The following is a 27547-nucleotide window of genomic DNA, read 5'->3' on the forward strand; positions in this document are numbered from 1 at the left end:
CTGTGGCCTATCGCGCCTCCTATCTTCTCCCTCTGGGTGTGGGGGCTCCGGTAAGGAGGGGTGCGTGCGGGCTGAGGCGGTGTGATATCCGGCGACCCTTCCTGCCGCGACGCTCTGTGGCTCTCCTGTCCTGACGGCGGGTCCCAGCCCGGGGCAGATCTCTGGGGACGCAGCACTGCCGGGGATTTTTCCGCCAACTCCGGCGCCATCTTAGATCCCCTGCTGCGGCTGGGGAACTCTGCAGCTGCGGTCAGTAGATTTGATTGATTGGTCTCCCCGCCGACATCCTTACACCGACCTCTATCTCCTATGTCCTCCTGCTGCCCCATACCCAGCGATAACTCTGCATACAAGTTAAGACATTAAATCACTTAGAGCGATATATTGCGGTTACCAAGACAACATTAACCAGGCAGAGAAGTGTTTCACTTTTAACCCTTGGTACCGCTCAAGCTGTCTCTCCTATTAACAAACTTCTCCTTTGGCTGCACTTAAAAAAGAAAAGAACAGTGTTTAAACCCTTTTTTTTTCATAATAACTGTGGAAAGTGCTCTGCAGTTTCTTTTCTCTCATTAATGTCCCTACGGCGACACCTAGTTTCCATTCCTTGAAATTTGTACCAATCTCAAATATATGTGCACGTCAGAGTGGAGTTAAACTCCTCCAGGACAATTTGAGGGGCTTTGATCATTAGATTGTCCTGCCATAGTGTTCTGTGCGGCGGTCCCTGGCCAGAACAGTAGTGAACCTCTGCTCATACAACACTTCCACGGGCCCAACAATCCTAGCCCTGACAGTTCTCCAGACATTATCGACACTTCATTATCAGGTGGCATGGACTGTGGTGCTCTAATTTTAGGCCTCTCTGAGGCCACTCTAATGGCCTGAACTCAGCTCCCCCCCAATCCCAGTAAGGGACAACGCACAGTATGCATCATCCTTGACTACTTCTTCAAGCTGGCCATATAAAACCTTGGTTCTCCATCTACTCCAACCGCTCCCATGACTAAGCAGCGCAAAAATAATCCTAGGTATGCTAGCAATAGATTCCAGGCGCTGACCGATCTAGAGGATAATATGCCTTCAGGACCTCTTTCCCAGTCCGAATCCTCCAACTCCTCCATAATAGACGGAGCAGAGTCCGAAATAATCCCAGCCTCTACCACCAGGACTCCGAGTACCCCTGCTCCGGACCATAATGCTCTACTCTCTCAATTTCAGTCTGTTTTACATACGGAACTATCCAAAATGTCTGACAAACTGACTAAAGACTTAACGAAGGAAATTAGGGAGCTGGGATCTCGTACCTCAGACTTGGAGGACAAAATGGATTCGTCTCTTGCCACCATTGCTACCCATGAAAAAGACATAGAGGCGCTTCACGAGGAGATTTATACCCTCAATAATAAGCTTGAGGGCTTTGAGAACCGTGCTCGTAGAGGCAATGTTAGAATTAGAGGCCTGCCAGAAACCATCACAGACCTTCAATCTACAGCTACAGCCCTATTCCAGGAACTCCTACCAGGCATTTCCATCGAACGCCTTGAGATGGACCGTATTCACAGAGCCTTAACCAGGAAAAACCCCAAAGGCCCCCCGAGGGACATAATCTTAAAGCTACATTATTATAAAACTAAAGATCAACTTCTCCAAGCCGCTAGAAATTCTACTTCTTTGGTTTTCCAGGGACACTCCTACGAACTGTTCCCGGACCTGGCCCCCACTACTATCGCGAAAAGACGGGCAATGAGACCATATTTGGAAGTTTTACGTTCCAAAAACATTAAGTATCGCTGGGGATTCCCCTTTAAGCAGATGTTCACCCACGGAGAGATGGTTCATACGGTCCTTTCCCCAGAAGTAGCAAGCCGCTGCCTCACCAAGTTGCAGCTTATGAATCCCCCCTCACCTGCCTCACTGCCATCATCGTCAATGCCACGGTTGGGGGACAGACGACCTGAACCGCAGGTCTCATCGGACCCCCCTTGAGACCCAGCGATTACCATAGCTCTACATGGAGCTTGGATACATACCTAGACAATTCACATTTACAGCCTTGGAACCCTCTAGTATCAATATTACTTTTTTCCCTTTTATTTTCTTGGCTGTTTTATAGCAGACAGAAAGTTGGTGTTAATAATATTGATGCATCTTAGTGTCTCTTCATTTTACAGTTTAAGATTGTTTTACAGTTTCCTTCTAGGACTCTTCGGTGCTAGGCCCTTACTGGCTGCCTATTTGGAATTCGGTTCCGAAATGTTGTTTCACCAGCTATGAATGCCTGAGAGGGTCTCTTTTTCTTGCAATGCTCCGTTATATTATTTGTATTATATTTGTATTTTCAGGTTATTGATACTGACTTCACACCATGTATTGCTTTGGTGAGTTATTGTGGCTGTAGGGTCTCCTTTCATAGCCACCCCTACATGTCTGGCATAGCTGACAACACACGTGTAGTCCTGATATGCAGCTAGGCCTTATTGGTGTTTCACATACCCAGCTTTCCTCCACCTACCCCCCCCCCCCCTTTCCTATACACCTAATTAATAGGTTTACTCTATATTGCGTTGTCCCTGAACTGTCCTTATGCCCCTACAGTGTCCTTATACACTGCCGCTCAGCACGTTGTGCTTAGCCAATGTTATGGTTTCCCTTGTTACCCTTATATCCCTGTTGTACCCAACTCTCCTTACTTGTGCTGTCCCGACTACTCAATCCTCCCCCCCCATCTTCCACCCGAGTAAAGGCAACCTACCTCGCTTGAGTCAGGAGGACTCCCTCACTTCCGAACTGAAAACACGAGTGATAGCTAACATAGGCGATCCCCATATCTCTTTACCATGCCGTTAACGATCATTTCACATAACGTACGAGGTTTGAACTCTCCACACAAACGTACCAAGGCCTTTCGCTATTATAGATCTCAAAGGGCCGACGTGGTCTGTCTCCAGGAGACACACTTCTCTGCCAGTTCTTATCCAAAGTTCTTGTCCGCTTCCTACCCATTATATTATTTAGCCACCGCCCCTAATAAAACTAAAGGTGTGGCCATTTGTTTTAAGAGGTCCGTTCCCTTCGTCTTTAAATCCTTAGTAGCTGATAAGGAAGGGCGTTATTTGATAGTTACAGGCACTATTTAAGACGAACTGGTCACCATCGTCTCATACTATGCCCCTAACACCCATCAAACCGCCTTTTTCTCTAAATTATGTGAACTAATCACCGAGCATGCCCAGGGAGCCACGATACTTTGCGGTGACTCTAATTGTATGCTCAAACCCCATTTGGATAGGTCAACTACTGCACAATCCCTTATTATCCCATCACCACTCCCGTTGACGGACTCGCCCTCCCTTAATAAACTCCTTTCCCAATACCAATGGGTAGACCTGTGGAGGGACTTACACCCCTCTCAAAGGGATTATACGTATTTTTCCCCGCGACACCTAGTCCACACTAGAATAGATCACATATTTGCCCATCCATCCTTCATCCCTAACATCTCTAACATTTCCATCCTTTCCACCCCATGGTCTAACCACTCCCCAATCTTGCTTATATGTTCCGCGCTGCATCCTAAACCATACTCATTTAATTGGACCCTGAATGATTCTCTGCTCTCCTACCCTGAGATTGCTTTAAAATTAAAAGGCCACCTAGAAGAATATTTTTCTCTCAATCTTCAGTCGGCCTCTTCTCCGATTTCTTTGTGGGAAGCGCACAAGGCAGTATTGAGAGGCCTGTGTATTCAAGTAGCCTCCCGTAGGAAGAAAGAGAGACTCGCGAGAGAGGCTGAATTGGAAGATAGGGTATCAGTGCTTGAGACTCAATTGAAAAATTCGCCATCCCCGGACATATACAGAAATCTCACCCACGCCCGAACTGAGCTTGACCTCTGTCTATCTGAAAATGCTGACCGAGCCTTACGCTGGTCCCAACAACGGTTTTATGCCCTCAATAATAAAAACAATTCTAACCTAGCACGATGGCTAAAATGTTTACCTCAACCCCGGCCCCCAGTAAGACTACGTTCTCCTTCAGGAATCACGTCCAACCCACTAAAGATCACTCAATTGTTCCAGCAGAAATTAATACAACTATATAGTGCCACTTCAACCGTCGATTCCAGTGAGCTAGATGCCTTTTTGGACTCTGTCCCACTCCCGGCGTTGGGACCAGGTCTGATTGACCTGTTAAACCAACCCATTTCTTCCAACGACATAGAGTTAGCTATTCAACAATTGAAAGTCAATAAAAAACCCGGCCCGGACGGTTTTACAGCCTTATACTATAAAAAATATGCCCCACTCTTGATACCCCACCTTACTAATTATTTTAATTCCTTGAGAGACGGAAATAATCCCGGAGAAGCATCGTTGATAGCAGCTGTGTCTATGATACCTAAGCCCAATTCTGATCAGTTAGCATTGTCCAACTACAGACCAATATCTCTAATTAACATAGACCTTAAAATATTAGCTAAAATTTTATCTCAACGGTTACACTCAGGGCTGGGGACCATAATACATAGAGATCAGGTGGGTTTTGTTCCCAATAGACAAGCATCAGATAACATAAGACGAGTCTCTCACCTGCTGCATCATTGTAGACAGCGCAATTTACCAAGCATGTTATTATCGCTTGATATTAAAAAAGCCTTTGACTCCGTTTCTTGGCCTTATCTGTTTGCGGTCTTGCGGAGATGGGGTTTCCCTCCTTGCTTTCTTACAATGATTCAGGCCCTTTATAGCTCCCCTTCTGCATATGTTAGATATAATGGCTTCTCCTCCCCACGCTTCCCTATTCAAAGAGGCACTCGCCAAGGCTGTCCCTTATCACCCATATAATTTCTTTTAGCCTTTGAACCCTTGGCGATACACATTCGGCTCAATTCATCCATCCAGGGTGCCACTATAGCATCAGTTCCCCATAAACTCTTCCTTTTTGCTGACGACATGCTGCTCCTCCTAACATCACCTCGTTCATCCCTCCCAGCTCTACTGCAAACTCTTAATAACTTTGAGCGCATTTCGGGTTTACAAATTAATCCCTCTAAGTCCTATGCTATGAATATCAACCTCCCCTCCTCTGTCACCACATTGTTAAAACAAGAATTCCTGTTTCAGTGGACCCCTAACCATTTGGACTACTTAGGAGTGAAACTTACATCGGAATACGGTTCGCTATACGCGGCTAACTACCCTCATATGCTCCGTAAAATCCGCCTAATACTCCAGTCATGGGGTAATCTTCATCTTTCTTGGCTCGGCAGAATACGAGCACTAAAGATGACTATTCTCCCTAAACTACTTTATCTATTCCGGGTCCTCCCGGTCTCGGTCCCCACACAATATCTTAAAATAGCCCAACGAGCAATTAATTATTTTGTTTGGAAGGGGGGTCTCCCTAGGGTTAATAGAGCCACCCTTTACCGTCATCGTCTAAAAGGGGGATTGGGGGTTCCAAACCTTTCGAAATACTATCAAGCAGCTCAACTAGGTCAACTGACGTTGTACCACGCCTACTCCGAACCCCCCCAGTGGCTAGCTCTAGAGGCCTCGGAACTTCACTCAAGTACCCTTGATATGATACTCTGGACTCTCCCAGTAAACTGGAGAGAAATTACTAATCCCATCATGGTTCATTCTCTCAGAATCTGGGATTCCATAAAATACTCCTCACACTTAATTTCACCATTTTTGCCCTTGGCCCCCCTGTGGGGTAATGCCCAGTTCCCTCCGGGATTGGATTCCCTTAGGGACTTCCGACTATGGGTAGCTGCGGGAATAACGAGAGTTCATCACCTCTTTAACGTGGATGGAATCATCCCATTTTCTGTATTGAGTGAGAAATACCATCTCCCATCGAGAGAAATATTTCGATACCTGCAACTTAAAAATTTTGTTCAATCCCTACTAAGAAACTCAGCCCCCCTTATTCTTTCACCCCCTTTGAACAGAGATGCCGCCAAAACCCATATGCCCCAGGTATCATATCCCTTCTTTATTCACATATCAATTCTCCAACTCAGAGGAGGTCCCTGGGTTATACCGTTCGCTGGGAGTCTGACATAGGTTCAACGCTGACAGACTCGGAGTGGACCCAAATTTGGTCTTCCTCCACCGGGGGTTTGCTCAATACCCTTATGTTGGAGACTAACTACAAAGTATTAACCAGATGGTACCTGACCCCTGCCAGAGTAGCAAAGGCTGTGGCTAACTATTCCCCAAACTGCTTTCGGAAATGTAACTCCATAGGAGATATGCTCCATATCTGGTGGCTATGCCCAATAGTTCGAAGGTTCTGGACCAGAGTTTATTTCTTGATTCTTTCAGTTACGAATATTAACCTTAAGAAAAACCCCTGGGAAGCTCTATTAAATAAGCATATTTCTAATATTCCTAGATATTCCCGGGCCCTTATCACATTTATATTTTTAGCAGCTAAACAAACTATAGCTTCGGCATGGAAAAAACCAGGCTTGGACTTATCGGGAGTTAAATCTCGCCTATCCTGGTATATGGTAAATGAAAAATTAACTGCTATACTAACTGACAGAGTCGACAGATTTGAACTTATTTGGCTCCCCTGGGCAGAATATGCAAGCCACACCCCTTTTGCGGATCCGGTACCCCGATTGTCTAACCTTAGTCCTCAGACGCCTGACTAAACTACCCAAACGGATACAGATTTACTAGAATCCCTTCTCGGGTCCCCCTCTCCCTTCTCCCCCCTGATCCCTTGTCCCACATTCTATGTTTGTCTTTGTCTTTGTCACTTGTCCTTCGATATGACTTGTGTTATGTTTATTGCTGGTACTGGAACATGAACAAAGGACTGTTATACTTTTTATGATGCAATGTACTATTGGATAACGTTAAAGTACCTTCCCTTCCTGTACCATTTATTTTTGCAAACTTCAATAAAATTTATTGTTTAAAAGTTAAAAAAAACACTACATACTCACATTCCGATGTCTGTCACGTCCCCCGCCGTCAGCTTCCCGCACTGACTGTGTCAGCGCCGGCCGTAAAGCAGAGCAAAGCGGTGACGTCACCGCTGTTACTGCCGGCGCTGACACAGTCAGTGCAGGGAAGCTCTCGGCAGCAGCTCCCTGTGGATGCCGGCGGGGGACGTGACAGACATTGGAATGTGAGTATATAGTGTTTTAGTTTTTTTAACTTTTACAATGGTAACCTAACCAGGGTAAATATCGGGTTACTAAGCGCGGCCCTGCGCTTAGTAGCCCGATATTTACCCTGGTTACCCGGGGACTATCAGCATCGTTGAAGACAGTTTCAACGATGCCGAAGTCGTTCCCCTGATTGTTGGTCGCTGGAGAGAGCTGTCTGTGTGACAGCTCCCCAGTGACCACACAACGACTTACCAACGATCACGGCCAGGTCGTATCGCTGGTCGTGATTGTTGGTAAGTCGTTTAGTGTATCGGTACCTTAAGAAGGTATTTTGGGGGGATTAGGAACAGTAGGAAGTCTAATTAACACTATGGACATACATACTCTTAAATCAGATCTGGAAAATATTGGAGGTAAAGGGGTAAAGATTCAGAAAAGTTTGAATCAAGTCCTTGAGAAGATGGTTTTGAACATTGCTGCTGTATTGGGATCTTCTGTATCACATTTACAAGATGCTACTTTAGCTTTAATAGAAAGTGAACAGGAATCTCAAGTGGCCAAAACATGTCTAGAAATTCAGATTGAATATTCCACCAATCTGAAAATGATTGCACAAGCCTTACAAAGTGGTATTACACCTTTAGGACTAATGAGAAATTTGCCTACAGAATATAATTTTGCGTTAAATCCTACAGATTTGTGGGTAAATAAGTGGCTAGGATGTGACCAGGATATTTGTGTAGGAACATCACTGATTCCAGTGTCGGGAAGAGAAAAAACCCTGGTTCCTATAAGTGTTCTGGGAATTCCTGTTAGTCACACACAATTGTTATTTTATCAATTACAGGACACAGATTTTGCATTTGACGGTACAAACACTGAACAATTAGACATTTCCTCATGCTTAACCCCTTCACCCCCGAAGCTTTTTCCGTTTTTCCGTGTTCGTTTTTCACTCCCCTCCTTCCCAGAGCCATAACTTTTTTATTTCTCCATCAATTTGGCCATGTGAGGGCTTATTTTTTGCGGGACGAGTTGCAATTTTGAACGACATCATTGGTTTTATCATGTCGTGTACTAGAAAACGGGAAAAAAATTCCAAGTGCAGTGAAATTGCAAAAAAAGTGCAGTCCCACACTTGTTTTTTGTTTGGCTTTTTTGCTAGGTTCACTAAATGCTAAAACTGACCTGCAAGTATGATTCTCCAGGTCATTACGAGTTCATAGACACCTCACATTTCTAGGTTATTTTTCACCTAAGTGGTGAAAAAAAATTCCAAACTTTGCAAAAAAAAAAAAAAAAGGGCCATTTTCCGATACACATAGCGTCTCCATTTTTCATGATCTGGGGTCAGGTGAGGGCTTATTTTTTGCGTGCCGAGCTGGCGTTTTTAATGATACCATTTTGGTGCAGATACGTTCTTTTGATCGCCCGTTATTGCATTTTAATGCAGTGACGCGGCGACCAAAAAAACGTAATTCTGGCGTTTCAAATTTTTTTCTCGTTATGTCGTTTAGCGATCAGGTTAATGCTTTTTTTTTATTGATAGATCGGGCGATTCTGAACGCGGCGATACCAAACGTGTAGGTTTGATTTTTTTTTTATTGATTTATTTTGATTGGGGAGAAAGGGGGGCTGATTTAAACTTTTATTTATTTTTATTTTTTTTTCACATTTTTTTTAACTTTTTTTTTTACTTTTGCCATACTTCAATAGCCTTCATGGGAGGCTAGAAGCAGGCACAACGCGATCGCCTCTGCTACATAGCAGCGATCTGCTGTTAGCTGCTATGTAGTAGAAAATCAGGAGTGCTGTGAGCGCCGACCACAGGGTGGCGCTCACAGCTACCGGCGATCAGTAACCATACAGGTGTCAAGGACCTCTATGGTTACAATGGAGAAGCATTGCTGACCTTTGATCATGTGACGGGGGTCGGCGATGCGCTCATTTCCGGCTGGATGCGGTAGTTAAATGTCTGCGTTTGACAGCGGCATTTAACTAGTTAATAGCGGTGGGTGAATCGCGATTTCACCCGCCGCTATTGCGGGCACATGTCAGCTGTTCAAAACAGCTGACATGTCCCGGCTCTGATGCGGGCTCACCACGGAGCCCGCATCAAAGCAGGGGAGCTGAGCTGACCTCGGATGTACTATCCCGTCCGAGGTCTGTAAGGGGTTAAATTTTGTCTCTAAGGTAATGTGTCTACTTGGACAGGATAAAGTCATTTATCATTCATGTTTCCATAATCATACCTCATGTCCTGCCAGAGTGGAGAATGTACACGATCCAGGACTTGGTGACACCAGTAAGCGCTAAAGCAAAGTTCACATTTGCGGTCAGCACCGCAGCGTCGGTCGCCGCATGCATCATGCGCCCCTATATTTAACATGGGGGCGCATGGACATGCGTCGCACTTGCTTTTTGCGCCGCATGCGTCACTGCGGCGCCCGCGTCCGGGCGCAGAGGACGCAGCAAGTTGCATTTTTGCTGCGTCCAAAATCAATGAAAAAAAGGACGCATGCGGCGCAAAAAGCAGCTTTGTGCATGTGTTCACATTTGCGTTGTGCGTTGCGGCGGCGACGCTGCGGCGCACACCGCAAATGTGAACGTAGCCTAATAAGGTTTGTTTCCAAGTTATGTCAGAAAGAGAAGTTGTTTCCGCATTCTCCATCCTGTGTACATGCTGAAAGTCTGACAATAGGTTTATATTGTATTGGGGGAAATGTGAAAACTCTCAAAGAAGGGAGGAAGTGTTAATATAACATTAATAGGCTCAAGAAATCTAAAAATCCTTCCGATACAGGTCAATTTGTCCCAAATAAATACTTTTCCTTGGGATATGTGGACAAATGAGATAAAAGACAAGGGTTTGTTACATTTATTAACAAAACAATGAAAAGAAGCTGAAATTGTATCCAGACATGAGCAAGGGAATGTAACTGATACTGAACATGAACGGACGAGTATGTCAGGCTCATCTTGGGGGAGAAATGTAGGGAAATCAGTAACTAGTTGGTCACAGTCTTCAGCAGGAGATGGATTATCTAATCCGATTGTTATTATATTCATTGTGGTTCTGCTGTGTATAATATATCAGATAGTTATTATGTGTAAAATTAAGAACATTTATAAAAAGATAAAGACAGAAATGAAAAAGGAAGACGATATTTTGAGAGAAATGTTAAAAAGGAAAATATAATTCTCTAATCTAATTTTAGTCTTCGATATTCAGCTGACGTTCAGGACAGATGTTTATAGAAGGTTTTCAGAATAAAGAATGAATGTGATACGAATGGTGAGAGAAAGAGTTTAGGGTTAATTATGATATTTCTCAAATCATAATCAGGGGGGAATGTAAAATCTTAATAACAATAAAATATGATTATTGATCACTTAACGTATATACAGAGTCCAATTAATGAGCCGGAGCTCTAGGTAGTGTGTGGTGGTGAGTTATTCTGGGGTCTCGGCTTACATCTGTTCTCTGTATGTCAGAGCTACAGGACACTTGTCAAGTTGAGGCTATAAGTGGACGACTAAAGTTACTTGTAACTAACAAACAATATATATATTTAGGGAATATGGAATGAGGTAATGTACAGAACCATTCGGCATATTCTGGAGGCTACTAGGTTCTGCTAATATGGTACGAGCTATGGACATAGCGGTAGATCACCATATGTGGTTATGAGGTAGGAAAATAGTAACCAATGTAAGTCTATGGGTCAAAATCGTATATAAGGAAGACCCAGCTCCAGTATGGTTCAGATCTCTCATTTCTGGGGAATCTCCACATGGACGACCACCTCATACCACAAGACCATGTGTAAGATCAATGCTTGCTTTCTCTTTATAATCTTATACTTCATTTTCTGTGCTATGAACTTATAATTTACTTTTTCTTCATTTTTGGAATCACTTTTTGAATGGACATTAACCAAGATTTGTTTTATCCACACAATTCAATTTTGCTTTTCTTCTCTATCCTCACTGTACTAGACTTGAACAAGTAAGGAAGAGTTATTTTTTCTAACAGTAAAAAACCCCTGAATCATGTTCTCTGGGGTCTCGGCTACCCCCGGCAACCGAGACCCCAGAGAAAATCCGACTCTGGGGGGCGCTATTCACTTTTTCCACAGCGCCGTTAATTAAGGGAGCTGTGGTTTAAGTACCCTTAGCTGCCGCCGTTAAAAGGCGCATCGGCGGTCATTAAGGGGTTAAATCTTCATAAATAAACGACATACGTATTCTAGAATCCCCGATGCGTTAGAAGTGGGCCGCCATCTAGTGATATAAATATATATCTACCTATTCTATGTGTATCTATCTATTCTATTGTAACCGGTCAGTGCGATTTTACTGGACACCGCACTGAATTACCGGCTTTTCTAAGGACATTCTCATCCGAGAATCGCAGCAATACGCAGCATGTTGGGAGTTTTATCTCAGTCCGATTTTGGCTGAACAAAAACTTGCAAATGAGCCGTCACCTATTGAGTAACATTGGTCCCAGTGCAGTCCGATTTTATTATCAGATTGTACTCGTCCGTTTCTCACACAAATGAGTATGAGCCCTTAGCCGGACACTGGAAGGGGTTAAATAAGCGAGATTTCTGCATTTTAGCCCCTGGTGTGGAGGCGATAGCACAATCATATGCCGCCATATACTAGACGTCCGGTAACCGGTGATAATCCCCTCATGTGTGGGGTCTATTTGTCTCCAGAGAAATCACACGTTACATTCCACACAGAACATTGTGTAGAAAAGGCGGCGCGAGGTAATTGTGCCAGTAGTGAGGGCGAATAATGGCGGGAATGTCACTGACTGAGGAGAAGTCTCCATGTAGCGTCTTCACTGCGGATCACGTGACCCCTGACTCCTCCCCCTGTGACCTCATCACAGGTCCTGTGCGCACAGAGCAGCCATATCTGTGGAGTGCGGCTCTGCAGGTGGAGGTATGTGGAGATTCCCCAGTACTGAGCGCAGCCGGGGACATTAACCCCTTCTGCACGGAGGAGACTCTTTATAAGAACCATAACGTTGTTGTTCTGTTTCCTGTAATAGATACATACGAGCCAACTATGGAGGACAGGAAGTGAGGAGCGGAGTGTTCTCCTAGTACAGGGCCCCTTTCTTGGCCCCACACAGTGTAATGCCCCCATTATGCCCTGTAAGCAGGGTTCTGCCCCACACCCAGCTGCCTCGGGCACTTTACCAGGAGCTGGTACCTCAGATTCTTCCCCGCACCCCTTTCCTTTGTTGGCGCCAAATCTGTTCTGCCTTTGGGGCTCCGGCCTTTATAATCTCAGTAACTGCGCCATCAAGGTCTCCTGACCAGGTGCACCCTCTAGACTCTTCCCTCCGGAAACCCTCCCTCTTCCCATTGGTGTCACATGGTCCCGTCTGGACGGCAGATAGCAGTCTGTACAAATGCAGCACAGCCCTGAGGAGGCTTTTTATGACTCTCCTTATTACACCCCTTATGTAATATATATGATGGCGCTCACACAGTATAATGTTTCCACAGTACTGGCATCTCTCGTAAAAAAGGTATTTTCACACTACCGCCATACCCCCACACACAGTATAATGTTCTCAAAGTACAGCCATACCCCCCACACAGTATAATGTTCTCATAGTACCGCCATACCCCCACACAGTATAATGTTCTCATAGTACCGCCATACCCCCACACATACAGTATAATGTTCTCATACTACCGCCATACCCCCACACAGTATAATATTCCTACAGTACCTCCATCCCACCGCGCACAGTATAATGTTCTCATAGTACCGCCATACCCCCACACAGTATAATGTTCTCATAGTACCGCCATACCCCCACACACAGTATAATGTTCTCATAATACCGCCATACCTCCACACAGTATAATGTTCTCATAGTACCGCCATACCCCCACACATACAGTATAATGTTCTCATACTACCGCCATACCCCCACACAGTATAATATTCCTACAGTACCTCCATCCCACCGCGCACAGTATAATGTTCTCATAGTACCGCCATACCCCCACACAGTATAATGTTCTCATAGTACCGCCATACCCCCACACACAGTATAATGTTCTCATAGTACCACCATACCCCCACACACAGTATAATCTTCTCATAGTACCGCCATACCCCCACATACAGTATAATGTTCCTAAAGTACCGCCATACCCCCACACACGGTATAATCTTCTCATAGTACCACCATACCCCCACACACAGTATAATGTTCCTACAGTACCTCCATCCCACCGCACACAGTATAATGTTCTCATAGTACCGCTATACCCCCACACACAGTATAATGTTCTCACAATACTGCTATACCCCCACACACAGTATAAAGTTCCCACAATAGTGGCTTCCCACAGACACAGGATAATGTTTCCACAGGACTGGCATCCCCTTCACACACAGTATAATGTCCCCACAGTAATACCATCCCCCGCACTTTCTAATGATCCCACAGTACTGCCCCCTACATGCACAATATGGTACCATCCACCTCACTAACTACCTCCGACCACTGACAGTTAATTAATAAATACTCACTTAGCCTCATTCTTGGTGCAAATACTAATGAACCCAGGATCTATGAGATATTTACCATACGATAGTTGGATAGGCAGGAGTGTATCATCCAAAACGATAGCCCACTTGGTTGCTATGATGCCTATGAATTGACAGGGCTCAGTGGGGTGTGGTATTGTCACCCTCTCCTTCCCATCATCACAATTTCAGCTAAAGGGCAAGTAGGAAGCGAGAGAGGTTAAGTGCCAGAATTGGTGCATCTTAGAGATGTGCCTTTTCCGGGCGGCTGAGAGCTTATATTTTTAGCCTGGGGGCACAGTATTTATGGCCCCTTCCTAGGCTATTAACCCCTTCCCGACCCATGACGCCTATGCGGCGTCATGGAATGATCGCATCCCTGCAGATCGGGTGAAAGGGTTAATTCCTATTTTACCCGATCTGCAGGGAGAGGGGGAGTTGTACTTCAGCCTAGGGGGGGTGGCTTTGCCCCCACGTGGCTACGATCGCTCTGATTGGCTGTTGAAAGTGCAACAGCCAATCAGAGCAATTTGCAATATTTCACCTATGAAAATGGTGAAATATTGCAATCCAGCCATGGCCGATGCTGCAATAGCATCTGCCATGGCTGGAAATCATGTACTGGCCCCCCCCACCGCCCCCGATCTCCTCCCCAGTCCTCCGTTCTGTCAGGTACCCCCCTCCGTCCCCCTGTTCGCTCCCCCGTGCTCCTGTCCGCTCCCCCGTGCTCCTGTCTGCTCCCCCCGTCCTCCGATCCCCCCCCCCTGTGCTCCGATCCACCCCCCCACCACCCCCTCATACTTACCGATCCTCCCGAAGTCGGTCCGTCTTCTCCCTGGGCGCCGCCATCTTCCAAGATGGCGGGCGCATGCTCAGTACGCCCGCCGAATCTGCAGGCTGGCAGATTCGTTACAGGTACATTTTGATCGCTGTGGTAGGTTCTACCACAGCGATCAAAATAAAAAAATAATAAATAAACCCCCCCCTTTATCACCCCCATAGGTAGGGACAATAATAAAATAAAGAAAATATTTTTTTTTCTTTTTCCACTAGGGTTAGGGTTAGAACTAGGGGTAGGGTTAGGGGTACGGGAAGGGTTAGGGTTAGGGGTAGGGTTATGGCATGTGCACACAGAGCGGATCGGCCGCGGATCCGCAGCGGATCGGGAGCGGATTGGCCGCTGCGAATTCGAAGCAGTTTTCCATCAGGTTTACAGTACCATGTACACCTAAGGAAAACCAAATCTGCTGTGCCCATGGTGCGGAAAATTCCGTGCAGAAACGCTGCATTGTATTTTCCGCAGCATGTCAATTCTTTGTGCGGATTCCGCAGCGTTTTACACCTGTTCCTCAATAGGAATCCGCAGGTGAAATCCGCACAAAAAAACACTGGAAATCTGCTGTAAATCCGCAGGCAAAACGCAGTGCCTTTTACCTGCAGATTTTTCAAAAATCGTGCGGAAAAATCTCACACGAATCCGCAACGTGGGCACATACCCTTAGGGTTAGGGTTGGAATTAGGGCTAGGGTTGGAAATAGGGTTAAGAATAGGCTTGTGGTTAGGGTTACGGATAGGGTTAGGGGTGTGTTGGGGTTACAGTTGTGGTTAGGGTTGGGATTAGGGTTACGGTTGGGATTAGGGTTAGGATTAGGGTTGGAATTAGGGTTACGGTTGTGTTGCGGTTAGGGTTGTGGTTAGGGTTATGGCTACAGTTGGGATTAGGATTAGGGGTGTGTTGGGGTTAGTGTTGAAGTTAGAATTGAGGGGTTTCCACTGTTTAGGCACATCAGGGGTCTCCAAACGCAACATGGCGCCACCATTGATTCCAGCCAATCTTGCGTTCAAAAAGTCAAATGGTGCTCCCGCCCTTCCAAGCCCCGACGTGCGCCCAAACAGTGGTTTACCCCCACATTTGGGGTACCAGCGTACTCAGGACAAACTGGGCAACAACTGTTGGGGTCCAATTTCTCCTGTTACCCTTGCAAAAATAAAAAATTACTTGCTAAAACATAATTTTTGAGGAAAGAACAATTATTTTTTATTTTCACGGCTCTGCGTTATAAACTTCTGTGAAGCACTTGGGGGTTGAAAGTGCTCACCACACATCTAGATAAGTTCCTTCGGGGGTCTAGTTTCCAAAATGGGGTCACTTGTGGGGTGTTTCTACTGTTTAGGCATATCGGGGGCTCTGCAAACGTAACATGATGCCCGCAGACCATTCCATCAAAGTCTGCATTCCAAAACGTCACTACTTCCCTTCCGAGCCCCGGCATGTACCCAAACAGTGGTTTACCCCCACATATGGGGTATCAGCGTACTCAGGAGAAACTGGACAACAACTCTTGGGGTCCAATTTCTCCTGTTACTCTTTCAAAAATAAAAAATTCTGGGCTAAAAAAATATTTTTGAGGAAAGGAAACACATTTATTATTTTCACGGCTCTGCGTTATAAACTTCTGTGAAGCACTTGGGGGTTCAAAGTGCTCACCACACATCTAGATAAGTTCCCTTGGGGGTCTAGTTTCCAAAATGGAGTCACTTGTGGGGAGTTCCTACTGTTTAGGCACATCAGGGGCTCTGCAAACGCAACCTGATGCCCGCAGAGCATTCCATCAAAGTCTGCATTTCAAAATGTCACTACTTCCCTTCCGAACCCCGACGTGTGCCAAAACAGTGGTTTACCCCCACATATGGGGTATCATCGTACTCAGGAGAAACTGGAAAACAACTTTTGGGGTCCAATTTCTCCTATTACCCTTGGGAAAATAAAAAATTGTGGGCTAAAAAATCATTTTTGAGAAAAGAAAAATTATTTTTTATTTTCATGGCTCTGCGTTATAAACTTCTGTGAAGCACTTGGGGGTTCAAAGTGCTCACCACACATCTAGATTAGTTCCTTGGGAGGTCTAGTTTCCAAAATGGGGTCACTTGTGCGGGAGCTCCAATGTTTAGGCACACAGGGGCTCTCCAAACGCGACATGGTGTCCGCTAATGATTGGAGCTAATTTTCCATTCAAAAAGCCAAATGGCGTGCCTTCCCTTCCGAGCCCTGCCGTGCGCCCAAACAGTGGTTTACCCCCACATATGGGGTATCATCTTACTCAGGACAAACTGGACAACAACATTTGGGGTCCAATTTTTCCTATTACCCTTGGGAAAATAAAAAATTCTGGGCTAAAAATCATTTTTGAGGAAAGAAAAATTATTTTTTTATTTTCACGGCTCTGCGTTATAAACTTCTGTGAAGCACCTGGGGGTTATAAGTGCTCACTATGCATCTAGATAAGTTCCTTGGGGGGTCTAGTTTCCAAAATGGGGTCGCTTGTAGGGGAGCTCCAATGTTTAGGCACACAGGGGCTCTCCAAACGCGACATGGTGTCCGCTAACGATTGGAGCTAATTTTCCATTCAAAAAGTCAAATGGCACGCCTCTCCTTCCGAGCCTTGCGGTGCACCCAAACAGTGGTTTACCCCCACATATGAGGTATCAGCATACTCAGAAGAAATTGCCCAACAAATTTTAGGATCCATTTTATCCTGTTGCCCATGTGAAAATGAAAGAATTGAGGCTAAAAGAAATTTTGTGTGAAAAAAAAGTACTTTTTCATTTTTGCGGATCAATTTGTGAAGCACCTGGGGGTTTAAAGTGCTCACTATGCCTCTAGATGAGTTCCTTGGGGGGTCTAGTTTCCAAAATGGGGTCACTTGTGGAGGAGCTCCAATGTTTAGGCACACAGGGGCTTTCCAAACGCGACATGGTGTCCGCTAATGATGGAGATAATTTTTCATTCAAAAAGTCAAATGGCGCTCCTTCCCTTCCGAGCCTTACCATGTGCCCAAACAGTGGTTTATCCCCACATGTGAGGTATTGGTGTACTCAGGAGAAATTGCCCAACAAAATTTAGGATCCATTTTATCCTGTTGCCCATGTGAAAATGAAAAAATTGAGGCTAAAATAATTTTTTTGTGAAAAAAAAGTACTTTTTCATTTTTACGGATCAATTTGTGAAGCACCTGGGGGTTTAAAGTGCTCAGTATGCTTCTAGATAAGTTCCTTGGGGGGTCTAGTTTCCAAAATGGGGTCACTTGTGGGGGAGCTCCAATGTTTAGGCACACGGGGGCTCTCCAAACGCGACATGGTGTCCGCTAAAGATTGGAGCCAATTTTTCATTGAAAAAGTCAAATGGCGCTCCTTCCCTTCCGAGCCCTGCCGTGCGCCCAAACAGTGGTTTACCCCCACATATGAGGTATCAGCGTACTCAGGACAAATTGGACAACAACGTCCGTGGTCCAGTTTCTCCTTTTACCCTTGGGAAAATAAAAAAAATTTCGCTAAAATATCATTTTTGTGACTAAAAAGTTAAATGTTCATTTTTTACTTCCATGTTGCTTCTGCTGCTGTGAAACACCTGAAGGGTTAATAAACTTCTTGAATGTGGTTTTGAGCACCTTGAGGGGTGCAGTTTTTAGAATGGTGTCACTTTTGGGTATTTTCAGCCATATAGAACCCTCAAACTGACTTCAAATGTGAGGTGGTCCCTAAAAAAAATGGTTTTGTAAATTTTGTTGTAAAAATGAGAAATCACTGGTCAAATTTTAACCCTTATAACTTCCTAGCAAAAAAAAAAATTGTTTCCAAAATTGTGCTGATGTAAAGTAGACATGTGGGAAATGTTATTTATTAACTATTTTTTGTCACATAACTCTCTGGTTTAACAGAATAAAAATTCAAAATGTGAAAATTGCGAAATTTTCAACATTTTTGCCAAATTTCTGTTTTTTTCACAAATAAACTCAGAAATTATCGACCTAAATTTACCACTAACATGAAGCCCAATATGTCACGAAAAAACAATCTCAGAATCGCTAGGATCCGTTGAAGCGTTCCTGAGTTATTACCTCATAAAGGGACACTGGTCAGAATTGCAAAAAAACGGCAAGGTCATGAAGGGGTTAATATCAACCCGCAACTGTCTGCATAGCTTTGCTGGTTATTAAATATAGGGGCAAACTACGTCACTTTTTTAGAGGAGTCCCCCATTTTTATAGCCACTAAAGGCTAAGTATACAGTTGTGAGCTGATATTACTAGCCTGGGAAGCTCCATGGGTATTACCCCCTTCATAGGCTATAAACAAACTTGTGTGTGTGAATCAGAGCTGAGATCTAACGTGATAGAAGATTACAGTGCGGGAAGACGGGAAACCTTCATATAGACGGCCGGTGGTGATGGAGTCAGTGACCGACTCTGGCCAAATATGTATCTAGAGCCGTAGTAGAAGATGAAGATGTCGTCCTCATCATGAAGTAGTTATTTCTCATGTCGCGTGTAATGAATATCTCCTGCAGTATTACTAATGCCGATTCCAGGGTCGGTAAATGAGATGAGAATTAGCGTTATGGAAGATGAGCCTATGAGGAACGTATTCAGCTGCCGACTCCGAGGAAGAAACTGCTTGTTGTCTGTGGCCTAAATATATAGGTTTTATTAGTAGATGTAAAGAAGGAAACTAAATACCGTAAAATAATAAATCTCCTCATATGTTTCCCTTATTATCTCCAGTAATTGTATTATTACAGGATTCTTATGATGTTACATCGGCTCATCTTCTCATTCAGGTCTCTACAATATCGGATCCTCTCAGTGAAGATCTTCTACAAAAGAACATTTTACTGATTTACCCATCAAAGATGGATATGGACAGAGACAAGATGGCGGAGAGGATATTACACCTCACCCTAGAGATCCTCTTCCGGCTTACTGGAGAGGTGAGAGATTCTGATGACGTCACATTACATCATTCTTATCTATGGGGATAACAGATGAACAGAACTGGAGAGGTGAGGACTCTGGAAATGTCTCTAGTGAGATTTATTAATGTGTCTCTCCATTACCAGGATTACACAGTGGTGAAGAAGACCTCTAGTGATCGCTGTCAGGACCCTGTGTCTGAGGGATGGGGAAGACCCCTGAGCCCAATCACGGGGCCTCCACCTCACCGCCTGATCCATGAGGACATCAATGACCATAAGATCCTAGAACTCACCTACAAGATGATTGAGTTGCTGACTGGAGAGGTGACACTGCTGGGAATGCTGGGACATTATACAGTAACACTATGAAGGGATCGGGGGGATGACGGTATCATTGTATGTGTCAGGTTCCTAAAAGGTGTCAGGATGTCGCTGTCTATTTCTCCATGGAGGAGTGGGAGTATTTAGAAGGACACAGAGATCTGTACAAGAACGTCATAATGGAGGTTCCCCAGCCCCTCACATCTCCAGGTAATAGACAGGACTAAATACACACGGTCTATAATTATCTGTATGTAAAGAATGAATTCACTCCCTGTATGTGTTTCCTCCAGATCTATCCAGTAAGAGGACAACACCAGAGAGATGTCCCCGTCCTCTTCTTCCACAAGACTGTAACCAAGAAGATCCCAGTGCTCCTCAGGATCATCAGGTAGATGGAGAGGTGTCAGGAGATCTCCCCTATGATGGGTAGACCCTGGTGAAGGTCTTGTGCTCAGTCTTGTTTTATCCACCAGTATTATATGTTTTATACTTGTGTAATGAGAACGGTGGAGATGGCAGGATTAGAGCTGGTCATAGATGTGACTTCTCCATCTGTCGGTGACTTTTATAATATTTGTTTCAGGGTGAAGATCTGACCCATATTAATACTACAGAGACATATGTGAGGGGGGATGAGTGGTGTAAAGAGGAGATTCCTACATATGACTACCCAGGTGAGTAGTAACCACTAAATGCAGAGAGGTCACAGATTCTTCTCAGTCACCGGCTGTGGCTGCTTTATCGGTGGTGTAGTCCGGCCGTATTACCATGATCACCATTTTGCCTCTAGACCACAACATTCTCCTTCTATACACTGACCTGAGAGACTTCCTGATCATCACTGCGCATGACAGGAAACCTCTCAGGTCTGGAGACCCGGATGTCGTCATGACGACATCGGGTCTCCATGGCAGCGATCGGAACCAGCGTCATGCCACGGGGTCTAGGATCCAAAGTCAGAGGGGATGTCAGCTCATGTAGTGAGGGATCAGCGACCTGTCATAAGCCAATACAGATGAATATGCAATCAGAGCACCACAAAAAGCCCCGCCCACAGCACCACATAAAGCCCCGCCCACAGCCCCGTCCCAGAGCACGAGAATGTCATCAACTAAAATCTACAAATACAGATTAAACAACAACCATAAGACGGATTTCATCACCAGGTATCAGTGTAATCAGTATAACGGCACCGACCTGACATTGTCTGTAGTCACTGAGCACAATCCTGCTGACAGGTTCCTTTCAAGACATCTCCGCTCTGCACTATTATACACAGTTCTCTTTAACCCCTTACTGACCGGGCCAGTTTTTACAAATCTGACCACTGTCCCTTTATGGGGTTATAACTCTGGAACGCTTTAATGGATCACGCTGATTCTGAGACTGTTTTTTCGTGACATATTGTACTTCATGTTAGTGGTAACATTTCTTCGATATTACTTGCGATTATTTATGAAAAAAAACGGAAATATGGCAAAAAAAAATTTAAATTTTGCAATTTTCAAACTTTGAATTTTTATTCCCTTAAATCTGAGAGATATGTCACAAAAAATTGTTAATAAATAACATTTTCCACATGTCTACATCAGCACAATTTTGGAAATAAATTTTTTTTTTGGTTAGGAAGTTATAAGGGTTAAAAGTTGACCAGCGATTTCTCATTTTTACAACAAAATTTACAAAACCATTTTTTTTAGGGACCATGTCACATTTAAAGTCATTTTGAGGGGTGTACGTGACAGAAAATACCCAAATTTGACGCCATTCTAAAAACTGCACCCCTCAAGGTGCTCAAAACCACATTCAAGAAGTTTATTAACCCTTTACGTGCTTCACAGGAACTGAAACAATTTGAAGGAAAAAATTAACATTTAACTTTTTTTTTGCAAACATTTTACTTCAGAACCAATTTTTTTTATTTTCGCAAGTGTAAAAAGAGAAAACGAACCACAAAATTTGTTTTGCAATTTCTCCTGAATACGCCGATACCCCACATGTGGGGGTAAACCACTGTTTGGGCGCACGGCAGAGCTTGTAAGAGAAGGAGCGCCGTTTGACTTGACAATGCAGAATTGGCTGGAATTGAGATCGGATGCCATGTCGCGTTTGCAGAGCCCCTGATGTGCCTAAATAGTGGAAACCCCCCACAAGTGACACCATTTTGGAATCTAGACCCCTTAAAGACTTATCTAGATGTGTGGTGAGCACTTGAAACCCCCAGGTGCTTCACAGAAGTTTATAACGTAGAGCTGTGAAAATAAAAAATCACATTTTTTTTCTACAAAAATGATCTTTTCGCCCCCAAATTTTTATTTTTACAAGGGTAACAAGAGAAATTGGACCACGAAAGTGGTTGTGCAATTTGTCCTGAGTACGCCCATGCCCCATATGTGGGGGTAACAACAGTTTAGGTGCACCGCAGAGCTTGGAAGAGAAGGAGTTCTATTTTACTTTTTCAATGCTGAATTGGTTGGAATTGAGATCGGACGCCATGTCGCGTTTGGAGAGCCCCTGATGTGCCTAAACAGTGAAAAAAAACCACAAGTGACCCCATTTTGGAAACTAGACCCATTAAGGAACTTATGTAGATGTGTGGTGAGCACTTTGAACCCCCCAGTGCTTCATAGAAATTTATAACGTAGAGCCGTGAAAATAAAAAATCCTTTTTTTTTCCTCAAAAATTATTTTTTAGCTTGCAATTTTTTTTATTTCTCAAGGCTAACATGAGAAATTGGACCCCAAAATTTGTTGTCCAGTTTGTACTGAGTACGCTGATACCCCATATGTGGGGGGCCACTGTTTGGGCGCATGACAGAGCTCGGAAGGGAAGGAGCGCTGTTTTGGAATGCAGACTTTGATAGTCTGCGGGCGTTATGTTGCGTTTGCAGAGCCCCTGATGTACCTAAACAGTAGAAACCCGCCACAAGTGACCCCATATTGGAAACTAGACCCCCCAAGGAACTTATCTAGATGTGTTGTGAGAACTTTGAACCCCCAAGTGTTTCACAGAAGTTTACAACGCAGAGCTGTGAAAATAAAAAATCATTTTTTTTCCACAAATATGATTTTTTAGCCCCCAATTTTTTTTCTTTTCGCAAGGAGAAACATGAGAAACTGGACCCCAAAAGTTGTTGTTCCATATGTGGGGGAAAACCACTGTTTGGGCGCACGACAGAGCTCAGAAGGTAGGGAGCATAATTTGACTTTTTGAGCGCAAAATTGGCTGTCTCATTTGGAGACCCCTGATGTACCTAAACAGTTGAAACCCCCCAATTCTAACTCCAACCCTAACCCCACCACACCCCTATACCCAACACAACCCTAGTCTCAACCCTAACCTCAAAACCTAACCCTAATCCTAAACGAAACCCTAATGCCAACCCTAATCCCAACTCTAACACTAACTTTAGCCCTAACCCTAACCACAACCCTAACCCTAGCTCTAACCCTAGCCCTAACCTTAATTGGAATATAGAAATACATACATTTTTTTTATTTTATTATTTTTTCCTAACTAAGGGGGTGATAAGGGGGGGGATTATTTACTATTTTTTTATTTTGATCACTGTGATAGGATCTCACAGTGACCAAAATAAAACAAGAGGAAGAATCTTCCTCTGCTGGCCGCCAGATCACGTTGGGCGCACTGCTCATGCGCCCGCTATTTTCTTGCCAGAGCAAGAAGCCGACGGCCAGGAGAGGAAGCAGGAGGACCCAGGGACACCAGTAAGTATAACAGGGTCCCCGATCCCCCTGTGTGCGATCACATCAGAGGACAGAGAATGACAGATCGCTTTTTTCTTGTGGCCACCGGTAAATGGTTAATTACCGGCGATCGCAAAACAGGGGTCGGTAAAAAACGACCCTGATCATGTTCTTTGGTGTCTCTGCTACCCCCGGCAGCCGAGACCCCAAAGATCTGCCAGGTCCCGGGCAGCGGGTGCACTGCGCATGCGCCCGCCATTTTTTTTCCCGGAACAAGATGGTGGCGCCCATCGGGAGCCACGATGAGCACTGGGGGGAGACAAGTGAGTATCGGAGGGCAATCGGGGACCCCATTTCTCTGTCCTTTGATGTGCGATCACATCGGAGGACAGAGAAATTAAATGGCAAATCGCTTTTTTTGTTGTTGTTGCGACCGCCGGTAAACGTTAATTACCAGCGATCGCAACTCGGGGGTCGATAAACCCCCCCCCCCCAAATCATGTTCTCTGGGGTCTCGGCTACCCCCGGCAACCAAGGCCCCAGAGAAAATCCGACTCTGGGGGGCGCTATTCACTTTTTCCACAGCGCTGTTAATTAACGGCACTGTGGTTTAAGTACCCTTAACTGCCACCGTTAAAAGACGTATCAGCGGTCATGAAGTGGTTAAATGTGTAATATTTCTTCTTGAAACTCATCTGGCAGAAAATATTGGAGCTTCCGATAGTTTAGATTGTGAAGTCACCGAGCCCCGTGCTCTAATTACCCCAGAGAGGTTTCACCACTAGCTCCTCATTTATTACTGATGGAGACTGTTCAGTTTGAGCATTTCAGTAGATGTTATTGTCTATAGTCAGTTTTTGATTACAGTAGTGTCCACAATACTCTGATTTAACCTCTTCCTGCAGCCAGTTTTGTGTTCTTAATCAGGCCCCATTTTTACAATCTGATGTGGTCACTTTATGTGGGGATAACTTTGGAATTATTCACAAAGGATAATAGAAAACAAATGGATCTTACAAATTATTTTCCAGCTTCTCACAATACCCTACATACGATTGTACACTACTCTCTGGGCACACGGCAGTGTTCAGAAGGGAAGGAGCGCCATTTAGCTGTTTGAATGTAAAATATGTTGGAATAATTAGTGGTTGCCATGTTGCGTTTGGAGAGCCCCTGATGTGCCTAAACATTGAAACACCCCACAAGTGACACCATTTTTGTAAACTAGATCCCTTAGGGAACTTATCTGGATGTGTATTGAGCACCTTGAACCCACAGATGCTCCACAGAAGTTTATAATGTAGAGCCATGGAAATAAAAAAAAAATACATTTTTCACAAATAAATCGTTTTAGCTCCATATTTTGCATTATCGTAAGGGTAATAGGAGAAAATGCTCCATGCAATTTGTTGTGCAGTTTCTCCTGAGCACGGCGATATCCCATATGTGGGGGAATACTACTGTTTGGGCGCAAGGCAGAGCTTGGAAGGGAAGGCGCGCCATATTGGAGAGCAGATTTTGCTTGAATTGTTTGTGGGTGACATGTCACATTGTCAGAGCCCCTGATGTGTCTAAACAGTGGAAACACCCCAACAATTGACCCCATTTTGGAAACTAGACCCCCCCAAGAAACTTATCTAGATGTGTGGCACTTTGAATCCCCAAGTGCTTCACAGAAGTTAATTACGTAGAGCCGTGAAAATAAAAAATCTTATTTTTTTCTAAAAAAAAAATGATCTTTTTGCCCTCAATTTTTTTCCAAAGGGTAACCGGAGAAATTGGATGCCAAAAGTTATTGTGAAATTTCTCTTGAGCATGCCGATACGCCATAGGTGGGGGTAAACCACTGTTTGGGTGCATGGCAGAGCTCAGAAGGGAAGGAGCGCCATATTGCAGAGCAGATTTTCCTGGAATTGTTTGTGGTGACATGTCACATTGTCAGAGCCCCCTGAGGTGCCAGAACAGCATAAGCCCCCAAAAGTGACTGCATTTTCCACAATACTTCCCTGAATGAATTCTTCTAGTGGTGCAGTGACCATACTGACACCACAGCTGTTCCATAGAAAATTATACCATTGGACAGTGAAGAAAAAATAATTACATTTTTACCACTAAAATGTTGTTTTAACTCCAGATTTTACATTGGAAAATACGTAGATAGGTAAATGGTCACTACACCCATAGATGAATTCCCAGAGGGGTGTCATTTCCAAAATGGGGTCACTTCAGGGGGGATTCTCCTGTTATGGCACTTTGGAGAGCTGCTAAGTGCTAGAACAACAGAATCTCCCCTGAAGTGACCCCATTTTGGAAATGACACCCCTCTGGTTATTCATCTATGTATATAGTGACCATTTTCACTACACGGATGACTTCCAGAAACACGTAGTGGGAGTTTTAGAGCAAAAATTGCAAAAATGTCATTGTAGTGCCCAATATATTGTGCCCAGCTTGTGTCTCTGGAGACATCCCCCCCACCTACCCCCAGAAATTGTTAGGTCAGCTCTACTCAGATGTGTCTGTCACTAAATAAACCAAATGCTTGAATGTCAAAACAGTTTAAAAACGTGGTTCTGTGTGGAAGATTGTAAATCAGTCATGGAGGCATAAGGCCGGCAATGATGGGCATTGTGGGCAATAATAGCGGGTATCATGCCTCATTCCTCTCTTGGAACATACACGACATCTTCTCTGGGGGATCTTTCTTGTTTCAGTTGCTGGAATGAGAGCAATAAAATGTCGCTCAGTGAGTCTTCTGACATCTTCAGATTCTAAAGGATTGGCGGGGACAACATTTTCAAAAACAAGATTTTCAATGACCTTTTCCTGATAATCAAGGAAAGTATCTGCATTTCCGGCTTTTTTGTATAACACAAAAGAATTATATGTGGCCACCTGAAACAAATAAATGACTAACTTTTTATACCAGGTATATGATTTTTTTGATACCCGGTATGGCTGTAGAACCTGATCCCAAAACTTGCCCAATTTGTCCCGAGTACGCTGATACCCCATATGTGGGGGTAAACCACTGTTTGGGCACACGGTAGAGCTCGGAAGGTAAGGAGCGCCGTTTCACTTTTTCAACGCAGAATTGTATGGATTGAGATCGGACGTCATGTTGCATTGCAGAGCCCCTGATGTGCCTAAACAGTGGAAACCTCCAAATTCTAACTCCAACCCTAACCCCAACACACCCCTAACCACACCCCTAATCCCAACACAACCCTAACCCTAATCCCAACCATAACCCAGCCGTAAATGTAATCCAAATCCTAACTTTAGCTCCAACCCTAACCCTAATGGGAAAATGGAAATAAATACATTTTTTTATTTTATTATTTTTCCCTAACTAAGGGGGTGATGAAGGGGGTTTGATTTACTATTTATAGCGGGTTTTTATGCTTGACAGCCGTCACACACTAAAAGACGCTTTTTATTTCTAAAAATAGTTTTTGCGTTACCACATTTTGAGAGCTCTAATTTTTCTATATTTTGGCCCACAGTCATGTGAGGTCTTGTTTTTTGCCGGACGAGTTGACGTTTTTGTTGGTACTATTTTTTCGCACATGACATTTTTTGATGGCTTTTCATTCTGATTTTTGTGAGTCAGAATGACCAAAAACCAGCTATTCATGAATTTCTTTTGGGGGAGGCGTTTATACCGTTCCACGTTTGGTAAAATGGATAAAGCATTTTTATTCTTCGGGTCAGTACGATTACAGCGATACCTCATTTATATCATTTTTTATGTTTTGGTGCTTTTATACGATAAAAACTATTTTACAGAAAAAATCATTATTTTGACATCGCTTTATTCTGAGGGCTGTAACTTTTTTATTTATTTGCTGATGATGCTGAATGGCAGCTCGTTTTTTGCTGGACAAGATGACGTTTTCAGTGATACTATGGTTATTTATATCCGTCTTTTTGATCGCGTTTTATTCCACTTTTTGTTCGGCGGTATGGTGATAAAGTGTTGTTTTTGCCTTTTTTTTACGGTGTTCACTGAAGGGGTTAACTAGTGGGACACATTTATAGGTCGGGTCGTTACGGACGCG

At 44.2% G+C, this 27547-nt stretch overlaps 2 protein-coding genes across 3 annotated transcripts in view; both read left to right on the forward strand.

Moving 5' to 3' along the window:
- LOC143768285 (uncharacterized) overlaps positions 1-27547 on the forward strand; it is a 371133-nt gene that overhangs the window by 225487 nt on the left and 118099 nt on the right. The window lies entirely within an intron of this gene.
- The window catches only part of LOC143766886 (uncharacterized), a 42879-nt gene continuing 27283 nt past the window's right edge, over positions 11952-27547 (forward strand). For both annotated transcript variants that reach the window (XM_077254885.1, XM_077254888.1), the window contains exons 1-6: positions 11952-12091; positions 19320-19469; positions 19599-19778; positions 19862-19985; positions 20069-20166; positions 20362-20452. The gene's annotated coding sequence lies outside the window, so the exon portion shown is untranslated. The remainder of the gene's footprint in view (positions 12092-19319; positions 19470-19598; positions 19779-19861; positions 19986-20068; positions 20167-20361; positions 20453-27547) is intronic.

The sequence above is a fragment of the Ranitomeya variabilis genome, chromosome 4, assembly GCF_051348905.1.
Source record: "Ranitomeya variabilis isolate aRanVar5 chromosome 4, aRanVar5.hap1, whole genome shotgun sequence".
Lineage (NCBI taxonomy): Eukaryota > Metazoa > Chordata > Amphibia > Anura > Dendrobatidae > Ranitomeya > Ranitomeya variabilis.